The sequence below is a fragment of the Pelobates fuscus genome, chromosome 3, assembly GCF_036172605.1.
Source record: "Pelobates fuscus isolate aPelFus1 chromosome 3, aPelFus1.pri, whole genome shotgun sequence".
NCBI classification, from domain to species: domain Eukaryota; kingdom Metazoa; phylum Chordata; class Amphibia; order Anura; family Pelobatidae; genus Pelobates; species Pelobates fuscus.
Window position 1 is genome coordinate 135785596 of NC_086319.1, and position 22279 is coordinate 135807874.

A 22279-nucleotide genomic window follows, 5' to 3' on the forward strand; every position below is an offset into this window, starting at 1 on the left:
TCTCTGCCCATCTTGACTTGTGTCTCTGACTGCCTCTCTGCGATTTCCAATTGGATGGCTGCTCACTTATTTAAACTCAACCTGTCCAAAACAGATCTTCTGGTCTTTCCTCCCTGGATGCGGTGGCGAGGCTCATTTTCCTGTCCCGCAGCTTCCTTGCCTCCCCCCTCTGTCAGTCCCTACACTGGCATCAAGTTAGATTTAGGGCTCAATTTAAGATTCTAGTGATTGCTTACAAGTCCCTACATGCTGCTCCAGCCTACCTATCCTCCCTAATACACAAGTATGTCCCGCTGAGGCCCCTGCGCTCTGCCGAAGACCTATGTCTATCCTCTGTCCGTACTTCCGCATCTGATGCTCGCCTTCACGACTTCTCCAGGGGTGCACCTTTTCTGTGGAACATCATTCCCTTCTCCTTTAGATTTTAACACACTTCTTCGGGAAAGCATATCATTTAAACTGTCAGTGGGTTTTCATCCCCCTTACCCCCCATGACTCCTCTCCTGCAATTGTCAAAAATAAAGTTCTCAGTGAATACTTTTCTAGCAACCTATTTTATCAACCCTACTTGTACCTTTTGTGTCACTATACCCCACTCCCTGTAGCATGTAAGCTCATTGAGCAGGGCCCTCAACCCCTCTGTTCCTGTGCATCCATTTGTCTGGTTACACTTATGTGTCTGTTAGTCCACCCATTGTACAGCTCTATGGAATTTGCTGGCGCTATATAAATAATAAAATAATAATAATAAGCAGGCATTGTATGCTCACATAAATTATTTTTGTGAACTTGCAGAAGTTGCATTTCTAGCAGACATGCATGAATGTATAGCAGCCTTCTCTGCCTTTCTTAGAGAGCTTTCTAAGATGAGCCAAAATGTTAGCTATGCCAGCTACAGATTCAACTAAACAACTGTAAAATCAACCTATAATTACTTTTGACAAACTATTTAATATTTTATTAAAACAGGATAATACAGAGCTAATATACACAAACCAAAAGGCAGCAATACTTTAAAAGCTATGTGTTATATTTTTTTGGCTTTAGAAATCACACAAAAATATGATATAAAATAGGGAGAATTAATAAAGGTGCACATTAAAATTATCTGTAAATCATAAAACATTGAGGAACATAATCAAGCAGTGGCATATGCTAAAAAAAATAAAAAAAAAATAAGCTCACCAGATAGTATACTAGAAAAACAACTATTAATCTTCAATCAATAAATAATTTTTAAGTGTAAAAAACACTAAGCAAAATAATAACCCCAAAACCTTTTTATTCAAATATCACTAACAAATAATTAAAAAATAATGACCAAATAAGCAGCTTGTCTAAACATATAATCTATCTACTAGAATGCCCTTGTGCACTTCAATATGTAGGTAGAACATTTTCTCAAAGACAGAACCCTGCAGAAATATACCAAAAAACCTACCCCAATCATTCGGTATCAAAACATTTTTGTAAACCACAATACGGACCTGCCTACAGATGCAACACTGAATTGAGACGTTACATCATAAAAAAGTTGTCAAAATATATATATTTATTGTAATTCACCAAATTCAAATTTCATAAAATGTTAGTAAATATTCCTATGCTTTATTTATTTATTTTAATTTTTCATTTCGGGCTCTATTTAATATTTTTAAAGAGGCTTTTCAAATGATTTAACGTTTTTGGATAAACTTTTAAATGTATTTTTTCAAAATATAAAATATATCCTATATTAAAAAATATAAAAATTGTATTATTATTAATTTGAATCATGTTAGCTGGTTTTAATTTTTTAAGAAATCTGACAGATAACCTCATGGTCATATTGAGGCTACATGTGTTCATATATAAATGTATACAAATTCTGTGTGTATTTGAGAAAGTCTTATCAATAACATGTTAGTGACTGATTGTGTATTGATATTGTATTTGTTTTCAATACATAATTTTTTTTAAATTATGTTAATGAAAGTATATATTTTAAAATTTCAAATCGACATCGGTCCTGTTCCTCATTTGTACAGCTGATACAATTACATATGCAGTGGTGTAAATAAGCCCACCACAAGCCAGCTTACTCTGAACAGTACAATGCTAAGAATATAGTATAATGCAGTATATCTTGCTGCGGACCTAAGTCAAAGAATCAATAGCTTTACAAAACATGATTGCGACATCTGAATTACCGATTACCTTATTGCGGTTCCTTGTGAAATTACACTATATCTGTTCTTTTTTACTTTTGTGACCTGCAAGTAAGCTACTCATATATTTGATGTTTCTCCTGCCCCACTGTGAAAATATCACTAATGAGAAACAAACAGAGAAGTCCACTTTAAAGCAGATATTTTTAGGCTACATCCTACTTAACATTATAACCTACATTTAACCTTATATATTTATGTACCTACCTTTTCCTTTTAATATATTGCCACCATGTAGCCAACACAGGAAACTACTGTTATAAATTTGTGAATAGATTAGGAAGGGTTTCTGGAGCTTGTTTTGTATAAAAATCGGCAGCAAATACTTTCCAAACCAAAGTCTCTACTTTCTAGGTGATACTGAAAAGGGGTGTAGGGAAACAGCACCTTCAGGGTAAAACCAATGTACAACAAGCAGCCAATAAAAATCACAAAGAGACACAAAAGTTCAGAATAGATGAGAAGAAGGATTTCTGGCACTTACGAAGATGAGACTCTGGTTTTGGAAGTAACAGCTGTCAATTTTTATACACACCAAAGTGACCCACTGACCTGGGACACCCACCTATCCACAATGTCACAGCTCAGCCTGAGCCCTGCAGACAGCAAGGTGTCTGCCCCTTTAAGAGACCTGGCTGGGTTTGAACTCACAGCTCCAACATCCCAGTCAGGTTCCCTACCATGATATCCATCAGGGTGCTTCAGTTTTTGTTTGCATTCTTCTGCTTTCTGATCCCTTGCCTGGATTAAACAGTGCTGATCCACCTGCAACCCTTTTTCAATTAGTGTCAGCTGCACCTAATTAGCAGGCTTTAAAAGCCAGCCCTGCCTGAGACCTAGTATCTGGTCATTTTGCCTGTTTGGTGTTTCCTGCTGGATCTTTGCTACACTACTGACTGATTTCCTGGACTCTGACCTCTGCCTGCTTTACTGACTACGTTACTCCGCTGCCAGCCCTGACTTCTGCTTCTCGTCTGACCCTGCCTTTGGATTACCCCTTTATCTGTACTGTGTTTTTGGATTTTGTCTCCTCCTTGTGCCATCTCCTGCATCTGGGCTCCAACTCCTGGTAAACTGTTCCATAAGTCCCCAGGTGACTGTTACACACAGGCAGGTATCATACCGCCCAGGCGTGGACATCTGGAGATTATCAAAAGTTCCAGAAAATTGTGAGTGCTTTTCCTCTATTTTTATATTCACCAGTTTAAAGAAATATTACACTATATTTGACCTCGTCATTTTTTTTGTTTTTTTTTATATATATATCATGCACCACCTAAAAGGACCTGTGAGCACCCTGAAGGCATTGCTTCCTTATATAAATTTATGTTGGTTTTAGAAATATATTGCTACTTTGTGGGCTATATAGACTTTTATTTCTTTGTGAATATGCTACCACCTAGTGATATATATATATATATATATATATATTCTTTATTGTATTGATCTACAGAGTTATTGTAGGTGCAACTTTACTAATTCTGACAGATATCTGCTAGGCCAGCGGTTCCCAAAGTGTGGGTCGCGACCCACTGGTGGGTCGCAGGGCGATTCCCAGTGGGTCGCGCTGACCCACACATCCAGGGCCGCCGGCAGTCAGGCAGACTGACACCAGGAGGGAGCCCGGCGGTTTGCCCTGTATGCTGCCGGGCTCCCTCCAATCAGTCTGCCCAGCAGCTGCGGAGCTGCAGACCGGAGAGTTACCCCACTGGACCACCAGGGAGACACTGGACCACCAGGGAATTAAATTAAGGTAGGACACAGCCCCCAAATCCTGACCCCTAATGTAAATAATTTTCTCCCTACCCCCCCCAAACTGTAACCCCTTCACTCCCTGCCCCTTCCCCTCCCCACCCTGTAGACCCTTCACTCCCTGCCCCCTCCCCACCCTGTAACCCCTTCACTCCCTGCCCCCTCCCCACCCTGTGACCCCTTCACTCCCTGCCCCCTCCCCACCCTGTGACCCCTTCACTCCCTGCCCCCCTCCCCACCCTGTAACCCCTTCACTCCCTGCCCCCCTCCCCACCCTGTAACCCCTTCACTCCCTGCCCCCCTCCCCACCCTGTAACCCCTTCACTCCCTGCCCCCCTCCCCACCCTGTAACCCCTTCACTCCCTGCCCCCTCTCCCCCTGTAACCCCTGCCCCCCCACACTGTAACGCCTGCTCTCCCTGCTCCCCCACTGTAACCCATTTTCTTCCTGCCCCCCCCACTGTAGCCTTCTCTCCCCCTGCCCCCCCCACTGTAGCCCTCTCTCCCCCTGCCCCCCCCACTGTAGCCCTCTCTCCCCCTGCCCCCCACTGTAGCCCTCTCTCCCCCTGCCCCCCACTGTAGCCCTCTCTCCCCCTGCCCCCACTGTAGCCCCCACTGTAGCCCCCTCTCCCCCTGCCTCCTACACTGTAGCCCCCTCTCCCCCTGCCTCCTACACTGTAGCCCTTTCTCCCCCTGCCTCCTACACTGTAGCCCTTTCTCCCCCTGCCTCCTACACTGTAGCCCTTTCTCCCCCTGCCTCCTACACTGTAGCCCTTTCTCCCCCTGCCTCCTACACTGTAGCCCTTTCTCCGCCTGCCTCCTACACTGTAGCCCTTTCTCCGCCTGCCTCCTACACTGTAGCCCTTTCTCCGCCTGCCTCCTACACTGTAGCCCTTTCTCCGCCTGCCTCCTACACTGTAGCCCTTTCTCCGCCTGCCTCCTACACTGTAGCCCTTTCTCCCCCTGCCTGCCTCCTACACTGTAGCCCTTTCTCCCCCTGCCTGCCTCCTACACTGTAGCCCTTTCTCCCCCTGCCCGCCGCCCACTGTAGCCCTTTCTCCCCCTGCCCGCCGCCCACTGTAGCCCTTTCTCCCGCCGCCCACTGTAGCCCTTTCTCCCGCCGCCCACTGTAGCCCTTTCTCCCGCCGCCCACTGTAGCCCTTTCTCCCGCCGCCCACTGTAGCCCTTTCTCCCGCCGCCCACTGTAGCCCTTTCTCCCGCCGCCCACTGTAGCCCTTTCTCCCGCCGCCCACTGTAGCCCTTTCTCCCGCCGCCCACTGTAGCCCTTTCTCCCGCCGCCCACTGTAGCCCTTTCTCCCGCCGCCCACTGTAGCCCTTTCTCCCCCTGCCCCCCTACACTGTTACCTGCACACACACTCCCTACCACACGGTCACCCTCGCCTGTCTCTGCGTGTATGTGTATGAGTCTCCTTTTGTGTCTGTGTGTAGGAAAATAAGTGTAATTGTGTGTGTGTGTATCGCTGTGTCAGTATGTGTGTGTGTCTCTGTATGTGTGTGTCTCTGTATGTGTATACACTGCACACATACTCTATGCAAAAAAACATGCTTACATCCAAACACACATTGTGTATATGTATTTTATATACACAATATACACACACTGCATCCACTACACACGCACTGCAATCAAACGCAAACATTACATACAAACACACCCATGTATTAAAACACCAAAATGATATACAAACACCCCTTCATTCAAACACCGACACTACACACAAAAAGCACACCTACATTTAAAGTCCAGCACTACATTCAAACACCCCTGCGTTCAGACGCAAACATTACAAACAAGTACGCCACTACATTCCAATGGCAACAGTACATACAAACACTCCCATACATGCACACACACTTAAAGGACCACTTCAGCTTAATTAAGTGGTCTGGGTGCCAGGTCCATCTAGGATTAACCCTGCCTGCTGTAAACATAGCAGTTTCAGATAAATTGCTATGTTTACAAATGGGTTAATCCAGCCTCTAGTGGCTGACTCATTGACAGCTGCTAGAGGCGCTTCAGCGCTTCTTACTGTGATTTTCACAGTGAGAAGACACCAGCGTCCATAGGAAAGCATTGAAAATGCTTTCCTATGGACTGGCTATATGCGCGCACGGCTCTTGCCGCGCATGCGCATTCAGCCGATGACGGCTAAAGGAGGAGAGTCCCCAGCGCCAAGGGAGCCCGGCGCTGGAGAAAGGTGAGTTTTTAACCCCCTTTCTCTCCCTTCAGCCTGGCGGGAATGGGACCCTGAGGGTGGGGGCACCCTCGGGGCACTTTAGTGCCAGGAAAACGAGTTTGTTTTCCTGGCACTATAGTGGTCCTTTAATACACAAACATGCTTACATTTAAACGCTCAAACACTGCTCACAAATGCAACGATGGACAAATGGTAGATTCCCAGCAGGCATAGCATTGTTGAAGTTCTCCGACAGGTGGAGATATACCTTTTGGCCACAATTGCACTAGAGGGGGCCCCAGAAAGCATACTTGCACCAGGGCTCTCTCTACATTAGTTCCACCACTGGGATAATCAATGTGAGGGGCCTGGATGAGCAGGACACAACGTCTGATTCTGACTGAGTCTGTGAGTAAGCAGTTGTATGCCTCTAAAACTGCCATGATATATCAACATTATGCATCTAAAACTGCCATGATATGCCAAATGATGCCTCTAAAACTGCCATGATATGCCAATTTTATGCATCTAAAGCTGATTGCCATGGTGTGCCAATTGTATGCTTTTAAAGCTGATTGCCATGGAGTGCCAATTTAATACATCTGACTGTTTGCCAATTGTATGCCTCTGAAGCTGATTGCCATGATGTGCCAAGTTTGTGCATCTAAAAGTGATTACCATGATGTGCCAAGTGTATGCATCTAAAGCTGATTGCCATGGTGTGCCAAGTTTATGCATCTAAAGCTGATTGCCATGGTGTGCCAAGTTTATGCATCTAAAGCTGATTGCCATGGTGTGCCAAGTTTATGTATTTAAAGCTGCCCTGATGTTCCAATTGTATGCCTCTAAACCTGGTTGCCATAGTGTTCCATTTGTAAGCCTCTAAAACTGATTGCACTGGTGTGCCAATTTTATGCACCTCGGTTGCCATGATGTGCCAAGTTTATACATGTAAAACTGATTGCCATAATGTACCAATTTTATGCATCTAAAGCTGCCATAATGTTCCAATTGTATGCCTGTAAAGCTGATTGCCATGGTGTGCCAATTGTAAGCCTCTAAAGCGGATTGCCATCGTATGCCTCTAAAGCGGATTGCTATAGTGTGCCAATTGTATGCCTCTTAAGCGGTTTGCCATGGTGTGCCAGATTTATGCCTCTAAAAGCAATTGCCATGGTGTACATCTAAAGCGGATTGCTATGGTGTGCCAATTGTATGCCTCTAAAGCGGATTGTCTTGGTGTTCACTTTTTAAAATATGCATTAAAAAAAAGCAAGTGGGTCTCGAAAAATTACCATTTTGAAAAGTGGGTCTCGGGCCATAAAAGTTTGGGAAGCCCTGTGCTAGGCTATTTAGCATTTATTTTTTTTACTACCCTCTGTCCAGCACACCAGAGAGGAGACACAAATGTTGGTCACTCTGCCGTGGTGTGTATACATACAAATTTTTATTGTTTCTAGTAAATGTTTCTATTTTAAGTTAAATATTTTACAGTGATGCTATACTTTTTTTATTATATCTACTTGAAGATTATATAGTTTTGATGAAAGCAAATTCTCCGTGACAGGTTCTGAAACAGTGCAGTACATCTACTCTATTATAATTTTTAGGATATTAATGATCCTTTAACCCCTTAAGGACCAAACTTCTGGAATAAAAGGGAATCATGACGTGTCAGACATGTCATGTGTCCTTAAGGGGTTAAAGTTAATTCATTATTTTATAAGTTAAAGATTTAAGTGGAGCTCTGAAATACCTGAACAGATGAGTATACAGATGGTAATATTTTACAGTAATCTGCAAACAATATAAAATACAATCTTAGTGCAGATGGTACTTATAACAAGAAATGAATAGAGGTATATTAATTCACAACTCACAAGTGTAGTCAAATGGTCACCTGGGATCTTTCAGGGGAGATCCACCGCCCTCTTCTATCTCCTCCACATCCAATAAGGTGTATAGGAATGGAAAATTCAAAATAAAATGAGAAATTGATCAGAATAACTGGTTAAAAATTATAACCAAGGGCAGAGTACAGATTATTTGGTAGTCCTAACCTCAACAGCCTTCCAGCTGAAGTGATCGTGGTTAACACAGGGAAGGAGTTAAAGCATGCGTGGGATAGGCATAAGGCTAGGGACTAATGCAAGTATTTAAAAAAAAATGGGCACACTAGATGGGCCAAATGGTTCTTATCGAACATCACATTCTATGTGTGGCAAAACTAGCCCCTAAAGGTTGTCCTACACACTGCTAATATGTTGTAATTGAATGTACTTTGTATTCTGCCTGTAAATGTATGGTTGCATGTATTTCTATGGTATTCGTATGCTAGCAGCTGAAAGCCGCAAGCATTTACATGATCGTTTCATGAACAGCAACTTTACCGGCTGTTCGTGAGATGAATTAGGTACCGAATGCAACCCCACACACTTAGAGGCGTGTGGCACCAATTACCCGATTGCAACATTGTTGCAATCGGTAATTAAGTGGATTCTTAGGTGGCCGTCGTTCGGCTACCGACCACACGGCGGTCAGCCATCTTGGATCCTTTGTCTCCCACAGCGGTGTTTGGTCGTCGAGTACATGGAACTAAACGGCTACTCGACGGCACGAACACCGCTGTACTTCCAGGCTGTTCAGGAGCTCCGGTCTTCTTCTATTGGGAGACCCATTGGTGTTCGGTACTTTTTATGCGAATTAAATAGGTGAATGTATTTCGTGCGGCGTTCGGTTAGTTTAGCTGGGATCTGAGCGGTATTCTCACGAAACGTACCCGCAGACCCCAGCTATCTACCGAATGGCTGTTCGTGCAAAATAGACGAATATTGTTCAAGTTACAGATTTTAAAGGGACACTCTAGGCACCCAGACCACTTCTGCTCATTGGAGTGGTCTGGGTGCCAACTCCCACTACTCTTAACCCTGCAAGTGTAATTATTGCAGTTTTTTATACCTTGCAGGGTTAACTCCACCTCTAGTGGCTGTCTACCCTTTAATGTAAAATGCCGGTTCTGCTGCACGAGGGGATAATCCACTTAACAGTATATTTCAGTGGGAGTATCCCTCTCATGCAGCGGTGCCTGATGGGAAAAATGTACCAAATGTTAAGTCCCCCATGTAGTCCCTTACTGTATCACCCCTGCTTTGTCAGTAAGGAAACCCCTTGCATGGGGACTTGCATAAATACTGGAAGTTCTGAATAAAGCTGCTAGTTGACTCCCAGACTGTGTTTCGTCCGGTTATTGGGAGGATTGGGGATATTGCCTTACTTTTCAGCGCTGACTGTGGATTTACCTGTTATACCAGCGGAGATCGTGGATTCTAATATTGCACTCCGCTACACTATGTTTCTATATCATATATGTTTCACTTACAAGAGGATAAAACCCAGTTTAGGCGATATCCCCCTTTTCCATAGACCAGCAGCTACTGCAAGCACCAATCTCCCAGACTGCAAACTGTACAAATCTTCCAACCCCCGAACTGGAAACACACGAACCCTGGAATAGCTGAACAGGAAAAGCATATAATCCGCTTACACTCCTGGCAGTCAGCATACAATCCAATTCCCCCAAAAACGAGACGACACATCGGTTTGAGGGTCAAGCAGAATCTGAGATGCTGGCACACCCAGCCTGGTTTTTATTACAGTTGTGCACATACAGGACACACCCAGGGGGAGGCATAAAACAACCATCAAGCAACAGTACAACCCACACATCCTCTCCCCTCAGATAAGCAATTAACATAATTACTACATACAGTAAAAATACAGTTTCCACACATACTCTGTAACTTTAAAACCATACATCACATTCACATACAAATACATATCCACAATCAATCCATTCAGGGGAACAACATATTAAAAAATGGCATGTTGGTAAAAGTATCTTTTGTTCCCCCTGGCTGGTAGTATTTTAATCTGCCTCAAACAGGAAAAGTAAAACATCCCCACAATGCACCCTGGCTTCCTCCCTTCTGCCCTGGAGATAATTGGAGAAGTAATCCAATTATCTCCCAGGTCAAAGACAAAACTCCATTACACATGTGGGGACCTAAATACAGGATTATGTTTTAAAATATATAAAGTTATTTTTTATACATTAAACACAGACATGTAACATATCCCCAGATAGCTCAGGTCTGCGTGCACATTATTAGGTGAATGGCACGCAGACCACACAAATACAGTTTAATTGCCATGGAGCCAAAGTCTTTCCCATAGTCTTTCATTATATGAATAGGCTCCATGGCATAGCTATCTGGGGGTATCACCGCTCACACAGGGCAAGTACCGAATGGCCCCACTGTGTTTAAAGGGCCAGAATGAGTGACATGCACTCTGTTAGGGCCGAATACGTTTTGTAAAAGGACCTAATCTTCCAGGGCCATAGTCCAAAGGCAAGAGGCGGGTAAGCAGCCCCCTCCAAGGACACGTGGCGAGGTCAGTTTCGCCACAATATAAAAATTAGCATTTGAAAAGTCCAGAAGGCACCTGACAAACAAATTACATAGAGGTGTTTTTTTGTTTTGTTTTTTTATTCTTGGATTTTTTTTCTTTTAATATTACATTTCACATTTTATATTCCAATCAGTGCAGGCTCACATTCTTCTACGCGTCAGTATGTTATGTATGTGTGTGTACTTGCTGTGACCTGAGGCATAACAAGATTTTGCCATCACGCTATTCCCTGCAGTGACCAAGGGGTAGCAGGCTGGAAACACACATACAGAGCATATGGATTGCAAGGATTAATATGACATTGACTAGCATTCCATCACTGAAAGAGTTAATGTGACGGCTATATGCCTCTGTTTGGTTTTAGGCATTCATTAGCTTTATTATCCTATTTCTGTGTCTCTGTACTTGGTAATAGGCTATTCGCTGTTCGGTTCCTCTCTCAGCCTTTCGACATGTTTTATTATAGGTCCCTAAGTGTCCATACTTACTTGGGTGCCCATTTAGGTTTTCTCCTCTGTGTTTAATTCCCTCGAATACACATGCGCTAGTTGAACAGTCGCACCATGCCATTTCCACACATGCGCGAAAATCTTATTCACGTGTGTGGTTGCAGAATCGTATTGGCTCCCCCTTTTAAGAACAATTTTCTTAGTTTTTTTTTCCTATATAAAGTAAGTAGATCGGTGTGCAGTTTTCATCTTATTAAATTCTCTTTTTTTTTTTTTTTTTTTTTTTGGTATATTACATCCTTTTCTGTATCAATCTTGTTTTAGCAGAGATTTGCTTTGTTAGGGATAAAATTTTTATGCAGTTATGGATTCAGATCCCTCTGCTCCCGGAAACCAGGTCGCACTCTGAGACAAAGGTAAGCCATTCTATTTTTTTCATTCATTACTAAACAAGAGTACCTATTAATAAATGGAATGATCATAGCTCTATGGGAAGAATCATCTGGATCATACAAGGGAAGTTTCCCTAAAAGTAGTATAGTGCCTTGTTAAAGTAAAGTATCTGCACAGACTGCATGAAAGTGGCTATAGACCCATCTACCCTTGTGCTGTATCTCAAGATGCCTTACAGGCTGTTAAAGCTCAGATCCTCTGATCAATTCCCAGAATTAATACTCTGAGGAATCCTTGGAGATGTATACATTCAGATATATGGAATCATCGGATGAGGACATTCAGTCTATTTTAGAAGTTTCAGAATCCGCTCATGTGGACCATTTGATTTTCAAAGCCGCAGGTACTTATACCTGAAAGAATCTTCTAAGGTTGTGCCTGCTAAGAGTCTTTCTTTTGGGATGTTAGGTGGTGCAGAACATCTTTTCTAGTTCCCGGTACCCTTATGATCCTTAGTACCTGGGGCTCCGCTCCTAAGTGGACAATGCAGTACTTAGACTGCCTAAATGTTCCACTCTGCCTGTAAACAATACAGGATTTCTGTGAGACTCCATGGAGAATATCCCATATATATCCCATGGGTCTTGATCCTCTCTAAAGCCCATGTGGCAGCTGGCACAGGCTTTCATATTGCTGTAAGATCTTGCATCCATTGCTAAGGATCTAAGATTGGTATGGATAATTTGGAGAAGCATATCAGACTTAATTTTCCTTTTGTCTGTTGACAATTTACAAGTCATTAAGCCGAAATAGTCTTCAGCTAAGAAGCCTATGTAGGTTGCATTATATTCTACCTAGAAAGATGACTTTCTGTGTCTACTAGCTGGGCTCTTTAGTAACTGGTCAGCAGATGCATCCTTCTAAATAAATGGATCAAGAGAACAGATCACAAGGAAGCTTGTCTGCTTCAAGACCTAAGGTTCAGGAGGCCCTTTCGATCCAAGGACTCTTATTAACTTCTTTCCCAGACCAATGTATTTCACACCAGGAAGAGTCTGGTAGATCTCAACCCTGAGAAGTGGTCCTTATTCTACCAAAGGAAGAGAAAATGTAAAAAAAGATGCTTTGTAAATTTCATGGCTTCCCTTCAATTAGAGGCAGCTATTGTGAGAAATTTCAAAAGCAACTAGAACACAAAGATTCTCTTCTAAAAGGTGAATGAAAAAACATTCTAGTTTACAGGAGTATTGAACATTCTTCATCATAAAGGTAGTATTCCTGGTACATTGGATGATGTCTATAGATTTGCAGGATGCTTATTCCTATGTATCCAATGCCCCACATCATCAGATGTTTCTCAGATTGCAGTGGAAGGACACTTTTATTTTTACATCTTTATAGTGAAAGATGACTGTCTGCTGAAGTCACCTTACTCACTCCCAGTTCAGGGTATGAACACATTTCGATACAGTCCAAGGCACTGTACAGCTTTCTTCCTCTAGAAGAGCGATAATCCTCTTTTCACAGACAGGTACAGCTACTGTAAAATCGCCAAAACTCATGAATTGGATATAAGTGAATGCACCAAACTCCCTAACTGCATACAAGGGAATAAGGTAGCACTCCAAACTCCCGAACTGGAACCTCACGAATAGCTGCTAGCAGACGAACAGGAAAAGCTCCCAAGCGGCTTACACTCCTGGCAGTCAGTCCCTATCAGCATACAGTGAATCCCCCCAAGAACGAGACAAGGCTCCGTGTTGAGGGTCAAGCAGTGGTCTGTTTATTGAGGGCTACATGCCCCTGTATTTATGCAGGTCTCCCACCTGGTGGACACTCCCCTAGGGGACCAAATGGCTGTACACAGACATGTATCACATTACAGACTCACAGAAGCAAAACATCCCCACAATGCATCCTGGCTTCCTCCCTTCTGCCCTGGAGATAATTGGAGAAGTAATTCAATTATCTCCCAGGACAAAGGCAAAACTCCATTACACATGTGGGGACCCAAATACAGTAATATGCTTTAAAATACATAAAGTTACTTTTTATACATTAAACATAGACATGTCACATATCACCAGATAGCTCAGGTCTGGGTGCACATTATTAAACATCCCCACAATGCATCCTGGTTTCATCCCTTCTGCCCTGGAGATAATTGGAGAAGTAATCCAATTATCCAGGACTAGAGGCAGACTCCATTAACCACATGGTTGCAAAACAACATAAAACACTTTAAAATACATAAAGTCACATTTTACACATAACACACAGACATTTCACATATCCCCAGATAGCTCAGGTCTGAGTGCACATTATTAGGTGAATGGCACTCAGACCACACGAATACAGTTTAATTGCCATGGAGCCAAAGTCTTTAATTACACAAATTGGCTCCATGGCATAGCTATCTGGGTTACCACAAATTCACATGAAACAAAATACCAAATGAACGGCTGTTCGGCTACATCCCCACGAATAGGAACCAGGAGACGGACGGCTCAGCGGTGTTCGTGCAATTAAGTGTCCGTTTATAGTTCCATAGTTTAGGTGCCGAACACCGCTGGCCGTACGGAACTTGTAAAATGGCCGCCGCCACGTGTTCGGTCGACGAACCAAGACCACCCTGCCTTCGTCAATTAAGCTGCGGTTAACCAGGGTCAATTGGCGGCACACTACAGCTCCCAGGTGGTCGTGCAATCGTCAGTTTGTTCGGTAGATAAAATCTACCGAACACCCCGGCAGAAAAGGCACGAATAAGCCTTTCTGCAGGGAAAATAAGTCTTTTAAAGTCTGGTCCGTAGTCCAAAGGCAGCAGGCGGGCAACCAGGCTCCTCCAATGCAATGTGGTGAGATTGGTCTCGTCACAAGGATGTTGACTGTCATATTACCTCAGGCTCCCTTGATAAAGGCATTTTGCCAAAACGTTGGGGGATTTTTGATTTGACTCTGTCCTGTCTTCTCATTAGGTCTGGTATACTTTTGTCTTCTTGTATGTGTATGTATATTGATTAATGGGTTGTTATGGTATCTCATACAACTAACATATATTTTGACATTCAGTAATTTATGTACTACATATGAGACGTATATGCAAGTCCAGAATTTTTTGGCTTTTGTTTGTATCACTTATATGATTTTTTTTTTGTTCCTCTGAATAGATTTAAAGAGATCCAACTAATGTGGACACATTTAATAAAGATATTTTTGTGTATACATTTATGGTGTACTCCTTACTTAATAAATACGTGTAACTTGTTTAGGCTTTGGGGAATAGGGCCTTGTATGAGTGAGCACCCACTATTGTTTCTATCTGCATTTGGAGACTGCCCTTATTAGCCTTTGGAGTGTGCCTACCTTTAATTTTTTTTATTGTCATATTACCTCAGCAGAGAAGGGTTTGATCCAGGTCCTTCACCATAGGTCTGATAAGATGGCACTATTCACTGGGGTTGAGGAACTTTTCTCCAAAATCAAATACATTCAGCAAAGGAACACCCTTAACATCCAACAGTTCTCTAATGCATAGGTTGCAAGAGTCAATATCAATCATCCTGACAGTTCCATACGTGTACCAAGTCCATGGTTACCACTTCTGCTTACTTTCTTTAGTACCTCCATGGGATCTCCCTAAAGAGTTCTTCCATCAGGTCCAGTGTTCCTTTTTCCTGAAGGAAAAAAAGTTTAATCAGTTTATCAAAAACTTTTTTAGATAACCATGGGTCCGATCCCAAAATGTTGCAATTGTATGCAATAGAAAAAGTAAATTTGCATTGGAGAGGAGGAGATTTAGCAAAACAATTAAGTACCCAGGAGGTAAAATAGATTTTTGAATTACCCCCATGGGTCTTGATATTGATTTTGAAATCAATTCTATTTTATAGAAGTTATTTATTAATAGGTTATTTATATTTTACAGTCCACCTTTATATAACAAACTTGACTTTTCTAAGATTTTATTTATATATATATATATATATATATATATATATTCTACTATAGGTTTTAAATATATGTATTCAATTTCTTATGTATTTTATGCTGTTCAATGTACATTTCTGACTTTTTTTATAAAAGCTTTTGAATCACAAGGCCTTAAGTACATATGTATTTTATTAATGTTTGTTTTATTATCTCTTATTTTCCATCATGTTACATCTTTCTGTCTAATCATGGACTGTGGGCTACTTTGCCCTCTATTAAAATGGAGTCGAGGATCCTCAATGCTGACCACTCTTCACAAGACCATCATGTGACGGCTCACGTCACAGGACATATGTCACAGGAAGTGACGCGCCGGTAGTATTACGGACGGGACGCTCAAGTGATGGTTCGCATCACAGGAAATACGTCACATGAAGTGACACCTCGGACGTTTTTTCAAAAGATTCAAAAGATTGGTGGACATTGTGCTTTTATTTTGTTTATTTTCTAATGACTTAATAAATATTTACCTTGCAATGTTAACCTTGGACTCCTGGAGTTCCTGTTCTGTGGCAGTACCGAGTTCCTGAAAGTATAACCATTGAAAAATCCATCTAATATATCTTTGAAGAGATGAAATGCACTACAAGTTCTGAGCCAACTTCTAATGGGCTCTGAAAATTGTGAGTTAGCGGAGTATTGATACATCTATATACATCTCAAATACAGATTACACTATGTGTCTTTCAATATTTAATGTAGGAGAATAAAACTCCACTTTATTGGTTACCAAAGATAATTTGGAAGGTAAAACAATTAGAAGTAAAGTATACTTTTTTGGGGGGAATCCTAGAGTGCTGTCATTTCTGTGTCTCTCAGCTCTCATCTCTCCCTTTGAGACATTAAATACATGGGAGCAGTGTTCCAACTTTTAAACTGGCACTTTTAATGCAGTCAAAGTGGTGGCCATTTTAATCCAGTTGAACGTGGTGAGCTGTACCTTCGACATTGCGGCTGGAGACTAAGTCCCGTTCGAAGATTCGAACACACGTTTGTCATTTCTGAGTGTAAAACAGACCTCTGGTAGACAATATAACACCACGCAAACAACCCCGGTTTCACTTCGACAAAAGTCAAAGTGAGTTTGACGATTCGAACGCCGCTTTCGGATGGGACATATAACTTTTCAGGGCAGAAATAGACCGACCGCACAGCCCAAATCTATGGAACTGTTTTGGGCATGAAAATGTGCTGTCGGTCATAAAGGACTTCCAGCTAACTCTTCTTTTATGAAGATTGAATGTATCGTTTTAAAGTTATAAAAATGTATGTTTAAATTGTACGTTATAATTGGGTTACCTCTCAGGCTAAGGGGAGGGAATCTGTGGGAGGTAACCATTGTGTGAGTGGGTAATGTTTAATTGGATGTGGGCGTCTCCCTTGCAGGGGAGAATTGCATAAAAGCAGAGTGTGTGTAATTAAACCAGAGTTCTTCTTGACCCTCAATTTGTAGCCTTGTCTTGTTGTTCGAGGGAACTGCTATATCACACTGGGGATTGCCATGCTCTGCATACTCCCTTGAGCTTTTAGCACTTAGTTCTTGTTCCTGATACCCTCTCCTGGAGGAGAGGTCTTCCCCACACGGTCCTGAATGCTGGAGGTTCATTCCAGGGTGGACGGAAGACGGCACGGCTCCAGTTAAGCTACGGCGGTTGTGGAGTCTGCGGTGGTTGTGGTGTCCAGTGCGGTGCTTGTGGTCCTCGGTGCAAGCTAGGAAGTGTCCATCAACGGAAGGTGTCCGTTACAGGTTGCACTGACTGTCCCAATTTATTATACACACAACCCTGTATTATACAGAGAGCACTGACTGTCCAGGGATATTATACACAGACAGTAATTGATAGCTGTGCTGCAAAATGTCCTTGGAATTTTTTTTCAAATGTTGGCAACTATGGCACTGTATCAAAAGAAATGTGTTTTTTTTTTTTTGTTTTTTTTTAATTAATAATCCCTGGTGGAAAATAATGAATCCTCCACCAGGGATTATAAAAAAAAAGAACACTGTGGAGTAAACCCCTTGGAACCTTTCCTGTTTTGGAACTTCTTCTATAACTTTTTGTTCCAGAAGAGTAGAAATGCAGGCCCTTATGGCCCTTCATTTGATGCCTGCCAACACCTTTGATTTCTTGAAGAAAGATTTTGGGTAAGAGGCAAATTTTATCCTGTAACCCTCTCTTATGATGGAATTGCCCCACACGTCCGTAATATTTTACACAGCGGGTAAAAGAACTTCAGTCTTCCTCCCACAGTCCCCAAATGGGCAGTTCTTCCCAGAGGTTCTAGCTCCTCTTCCTCTGGAAGCCTTATTGGTCAATAATCTGAGAAGATTGCCCAAGAAAAAATTCTGGAATACTCTCTTCCTGGTCTATAGCTTCTGCTGTCCCGAAAGGACCGATCCTTGAAGCGCTTAGGCTTCCAAGACGAGTGCGGTGTAAGGGGAGGAGGGACTCTTTATACCTATCAGTCTAATTAATCTAATTATTCCTGTCCTGTGACTGCTAAGGGAGGAGCTACCCATAAGTGATGCTGCCATGATTAGCCAGGAAAAGGGCAGATATGCAAACTCTCTGCTACAGCAATACAAAGCAAATCCCTGATTGCAGAAACATTGGTAGTAAAGGTCCAATGTTTCTGGCGAAATTCCATTGGAATAAAAAATATCTGACTAAAAGAAATCTCTGAAGGAAAATTCTCTGAAAAGACAAAAGATTGTAGATTATGGCGCTAGACCTATAGGATGAAGACATCTGACTTTTACTTCCCAGTGGGTAAAATGCCACTACAGGCAACTGGGTCCTTTACAAATAGCAAACAGACCTTCCTCTAAGAACATTCCTTTGTTCCGCAGTCCAGCCAACCCGAACTGCTTCAGATCTTTTTACAGAAGTCCATACACTTTGAAAGAAAACATAATAGAGCTATCTTCCAGAAAGACTTTCATGAACTTATTAAAGCCTGTTTTTAGTCCAGAAGCCAGATGGTTAATTCAGGTTCCTCGATTTAAAAGCAGTGAATGATTTTATTTTTTTTTTTTTTTTAAAGGAAAAAAAAAACCTGTTTGCAGACTAAACTCTCAGCAATAGTGATGTAGCGAACAGTTCGCCGGCGAATAGTTCCTGGTGAACATAGCGTGTTCGCGTTCGCCACAGCGGGCGAACATATGCGCGGTTCGATCCGCCCCCTATTCATCATCATTGAGTAAACTTTAAGTGTCCTTAAAGCGGGTGTCAGGCCTTCAGCGTGTGCTCTGCCAACCTCTGCAAGTGCACTTTGCCACTCATATCTGGTGTCTCTATAGCGTGCCTTTAAAAGATAAGTAAGTGGCTCTGCCAACCACTTGCAGAGGTTGGCAGAGCACACGTTGAAGGCCTGACAACCAGCGGTTGTCAGGCCTTCAACGTGTGCTCTGCCAACCTCTGCAAGTGTACTTTGCCACTCTTATCCGGTGTCGCAATAGATTGCATTTAAAAACCAAAAAACTTTTTTCACTGTTATAGATTGAATAGCAGTTAGCTGTCTGCAAGCGGGTGTCAGGCCTACAGCGTTTACTCTGCCAACCTCTGCCTGTGCACAGTGCCACTTATATCTGGTGTCACAATAGCGTGCATTTAAAAACAAAAAACGTTTTTACTGTAATATAATAGCAGTCAGTGTCCTTCATAAGTGTGTGTCAGGCCTACAGTGTGTACTCTGCCAACCTCTGCCAGTGCACAGTGCCACTCATATCTGGTGTCACAATAGCTTGCATTTAAAAACAAAAAAAGTTTTTGACTGTAATTGTCAGGATCCCGCGGGCGGCTGCGAGGGGAGGCTGCAGTCTGCTCGCGGCACTCGCCCTCCAGCCGTCCGCGGGTCCTTTCCCTGCATACGCTCGCTGAGCGGCATCCTCCCAGCCTCGGATGCCGCCCGCGTCCTCTTCTCCGTCCCCCAACGGCAGCATGCATGACGCTGAACACTGGGGGACCGCCCACTCTTATACACGCCGCGGTCAGCCACCTGACCCGGCGTTAAAGACACAGTACGACAATCACAGTGGGAGACATAAATATCTCCCACGTGTGATTGTTAATTCTGATTGGAAGTTATCCAATCAGAATTAACCACAGGGTTTAAATACTTACCTTTCCTGTTCCTCCCTGCCCTGTTGTGGTCTTTGCTTTATAGTATTGATTCTGAACGTGTGCTTTCTGGTTACGTACTCTCTGGCTTGTTATACTGACTTTGTGACTTTCTCCTACCCTTTGACCTCGGCTTGTTTCTCGTTATTCTGTTTTCTGGTTCCCCTTACTCGGCTTGTCTCCTGACTATTCTGTGTGTGCTCAACCCGGCCACTCTAAGGACCGGTACTGCACACTTTCTGTGTGTGTGTGTGTTAGCGTGTTGGGTTCCCCGAATCGTGACATTACAACAGGGCCATAATGGAACCTGCTGACATACCACAGCTCCTAGTTAATCAGGAGGCTAGAATGGATGGCTTGGACCACCGTATGGATCAGTTTGCTCAAGCTTTGCAAACCATACTGGCTCGTACTGCACACTTGCAGCCTGCCGTTCAGGAGGCTGCTGCTGCTGTGCCCGAGCCCATTCCCACTCCGGTACCCGTTCCTGCTCATGTAGTGCATATGACGCCGCTACAGCGGTGACCCCATTGTGTCGTGGTTTCCTCAACCAAATCGACATCCATTTGGTGATGAATCCACGTTCCTATCCCACTGACAGATCTAAAATAGCCTTTTTGCTAAAAACCACTTGTCAGGGAGAGCTTTAGCATGGGCTAATCCCATGTGGGAGAATGCTTCCCCAATGTCCTTTGCAGACTTTTTGACCGCTTTCAAACGCACATTTGATCAACCCGGTAGGGTTGCTTCTGCTGGCAAAGCTCTGCTTAGGGTACGACAGGGTAATAGATCTGTAGCGGATTACACTATCGAATTCCGCACTCTAGCAGCTGAAGTGGTTTGGAACAATGACGCCCTCGTAACAGCCTTTCAGGAGGGTTTGGCCGCTTACATACTGGATGATATAGCATCCAGGGAATTGCCTGTTCTTTTGGATGATGTTATAGACCAGTGATGGCGAACCTATGGCACGCGTGCCACAGGGGGCACACCGGGCTCTCTGTGGGCACGCGGCCATTAGTTCACCATTAATGCAGAGTAGGCACCTGCCTGCCTGTTTTGGGCAGGCGCCTACTCTGCTTCCGTGTCGGGAGGCAGGGGGAGGGATCTGAGGAGCATTTCCGAGCGTTACCATGGCAACGCTCCACACAGCATCGTGCGGGAGGACAGGGGAGCTGCTTCACAGATCCCTCCCTCTGCAGTGCTTACCACCACCGGACCACCAGGGATGGCTGTGCCCCCCCCTACTTCATTAAAGGTAAGAAGGAGGGAGGGTGGGATACTGACACACAGCACCCCTACCCCCCAGAAGTACCCTTCCCCCCCCAGAAGTACCCTTCCCCCCCCAGAAGTACCCTTCCCCCCCCAGAAGTACCCTTCCCCCCCCAGCAGTACCCTTCCCCCCCCAGCAGTACCCTTCCCCCCCCAGCAGTACCCTTCCCCCCCCAGCAGTACCCTTCCCCCCCAGCAGTACCCTTCCCCCCCCCCAGCAGTACCCCTTGCTATCAACAGATCTCCACTTTCCGCTCATACATTTTAAACATGTCACTGTCATAACTTATATATTTGTCTGTCACATATTTTGAACAGTTTGGAGTGCCCAGTAAATGCACCTCAGCTGTTTTCTACGTATAAACAGCAGTACCCCTAACCCCAGCAGTACCCCTAACCCCAGCAGTACCCCTAACCCCAGCAGTACCCCTAACCCCAGCAGTACCCCTAACCCCAGCAGTACCCCTAACCCCAGCAGTACCCCTAACCCCAGCAGTACCCCTAACCCCAGCAGTACCCCTAACCCCAGCAGTACCCCTAACCCCAGCAGTACCCCTAACCCCAGCAGTACCCCTAACCCCAGCAGTACCCCTAACCCCAGCAGTACCCCTAACCCCAGCAGTACCCCTAACCCCAGCAGTACCCCTAACCCCAGCAGTACCCCTAACCCCAGCAGTACCCCTAACCCCAGCAGTACCCCTAACCCCAGCAGTACCCCTAACCCCAGCAGTACCCCTAACCCCAGCAGTACCCCTAACCCCAGCAGTACCCCTAACCCCAGCAGTACCCCTAACCCCAGCAGTACCCCTAACCCCAGCAGTACCCCTAACCCCAGCAGTACCCCTAACCCCAGCAGTACCCCTAACCCCAGCAGTACCCCTAACCCCAGCAGTACCCCTAACCCCAGCAGTACCCCTAACCCCAGCAGTACCCCTAACCCCAGCAGTACCCCTAACCCCAGCAGTACCCCTAACCCCAGCAGTACCCCTAACCCCAGCAGTACCCCTAACCCCAGCAGTACCCCTAACCCCAGCAGTACCCCTAACCCCAGCAGTACCCCTAACCCCAGCAGTACCCCTAACCCCAGCAGTACCCCTAACCCCAGCAGTACCCCTAACCCCAGCAGTACCCCTAACCCCAGCAGTACCCCTAACCCCAGCAGTACCCCTAACCCCAGCAGTACCCCTAAGCCCAGCAGTACCCCTAAGCCCAGCAGTACCCCTACCCCCCACAGCACCCCTACCCCCCCACAGCACCCCTACCCCCCCACAGCACCCCTACCCCCCACAGCACCCCTACCCCCCCACAGCACCCCTACCCCCCCACAGCACCCCTACCCCCCCACAGCACCCCTACCCCCCCACAGCACCCCTACCCCCCCACAGCACCCCTACCCCCCCACAGCACCCCTACCCCCCCACAGCACCCCTA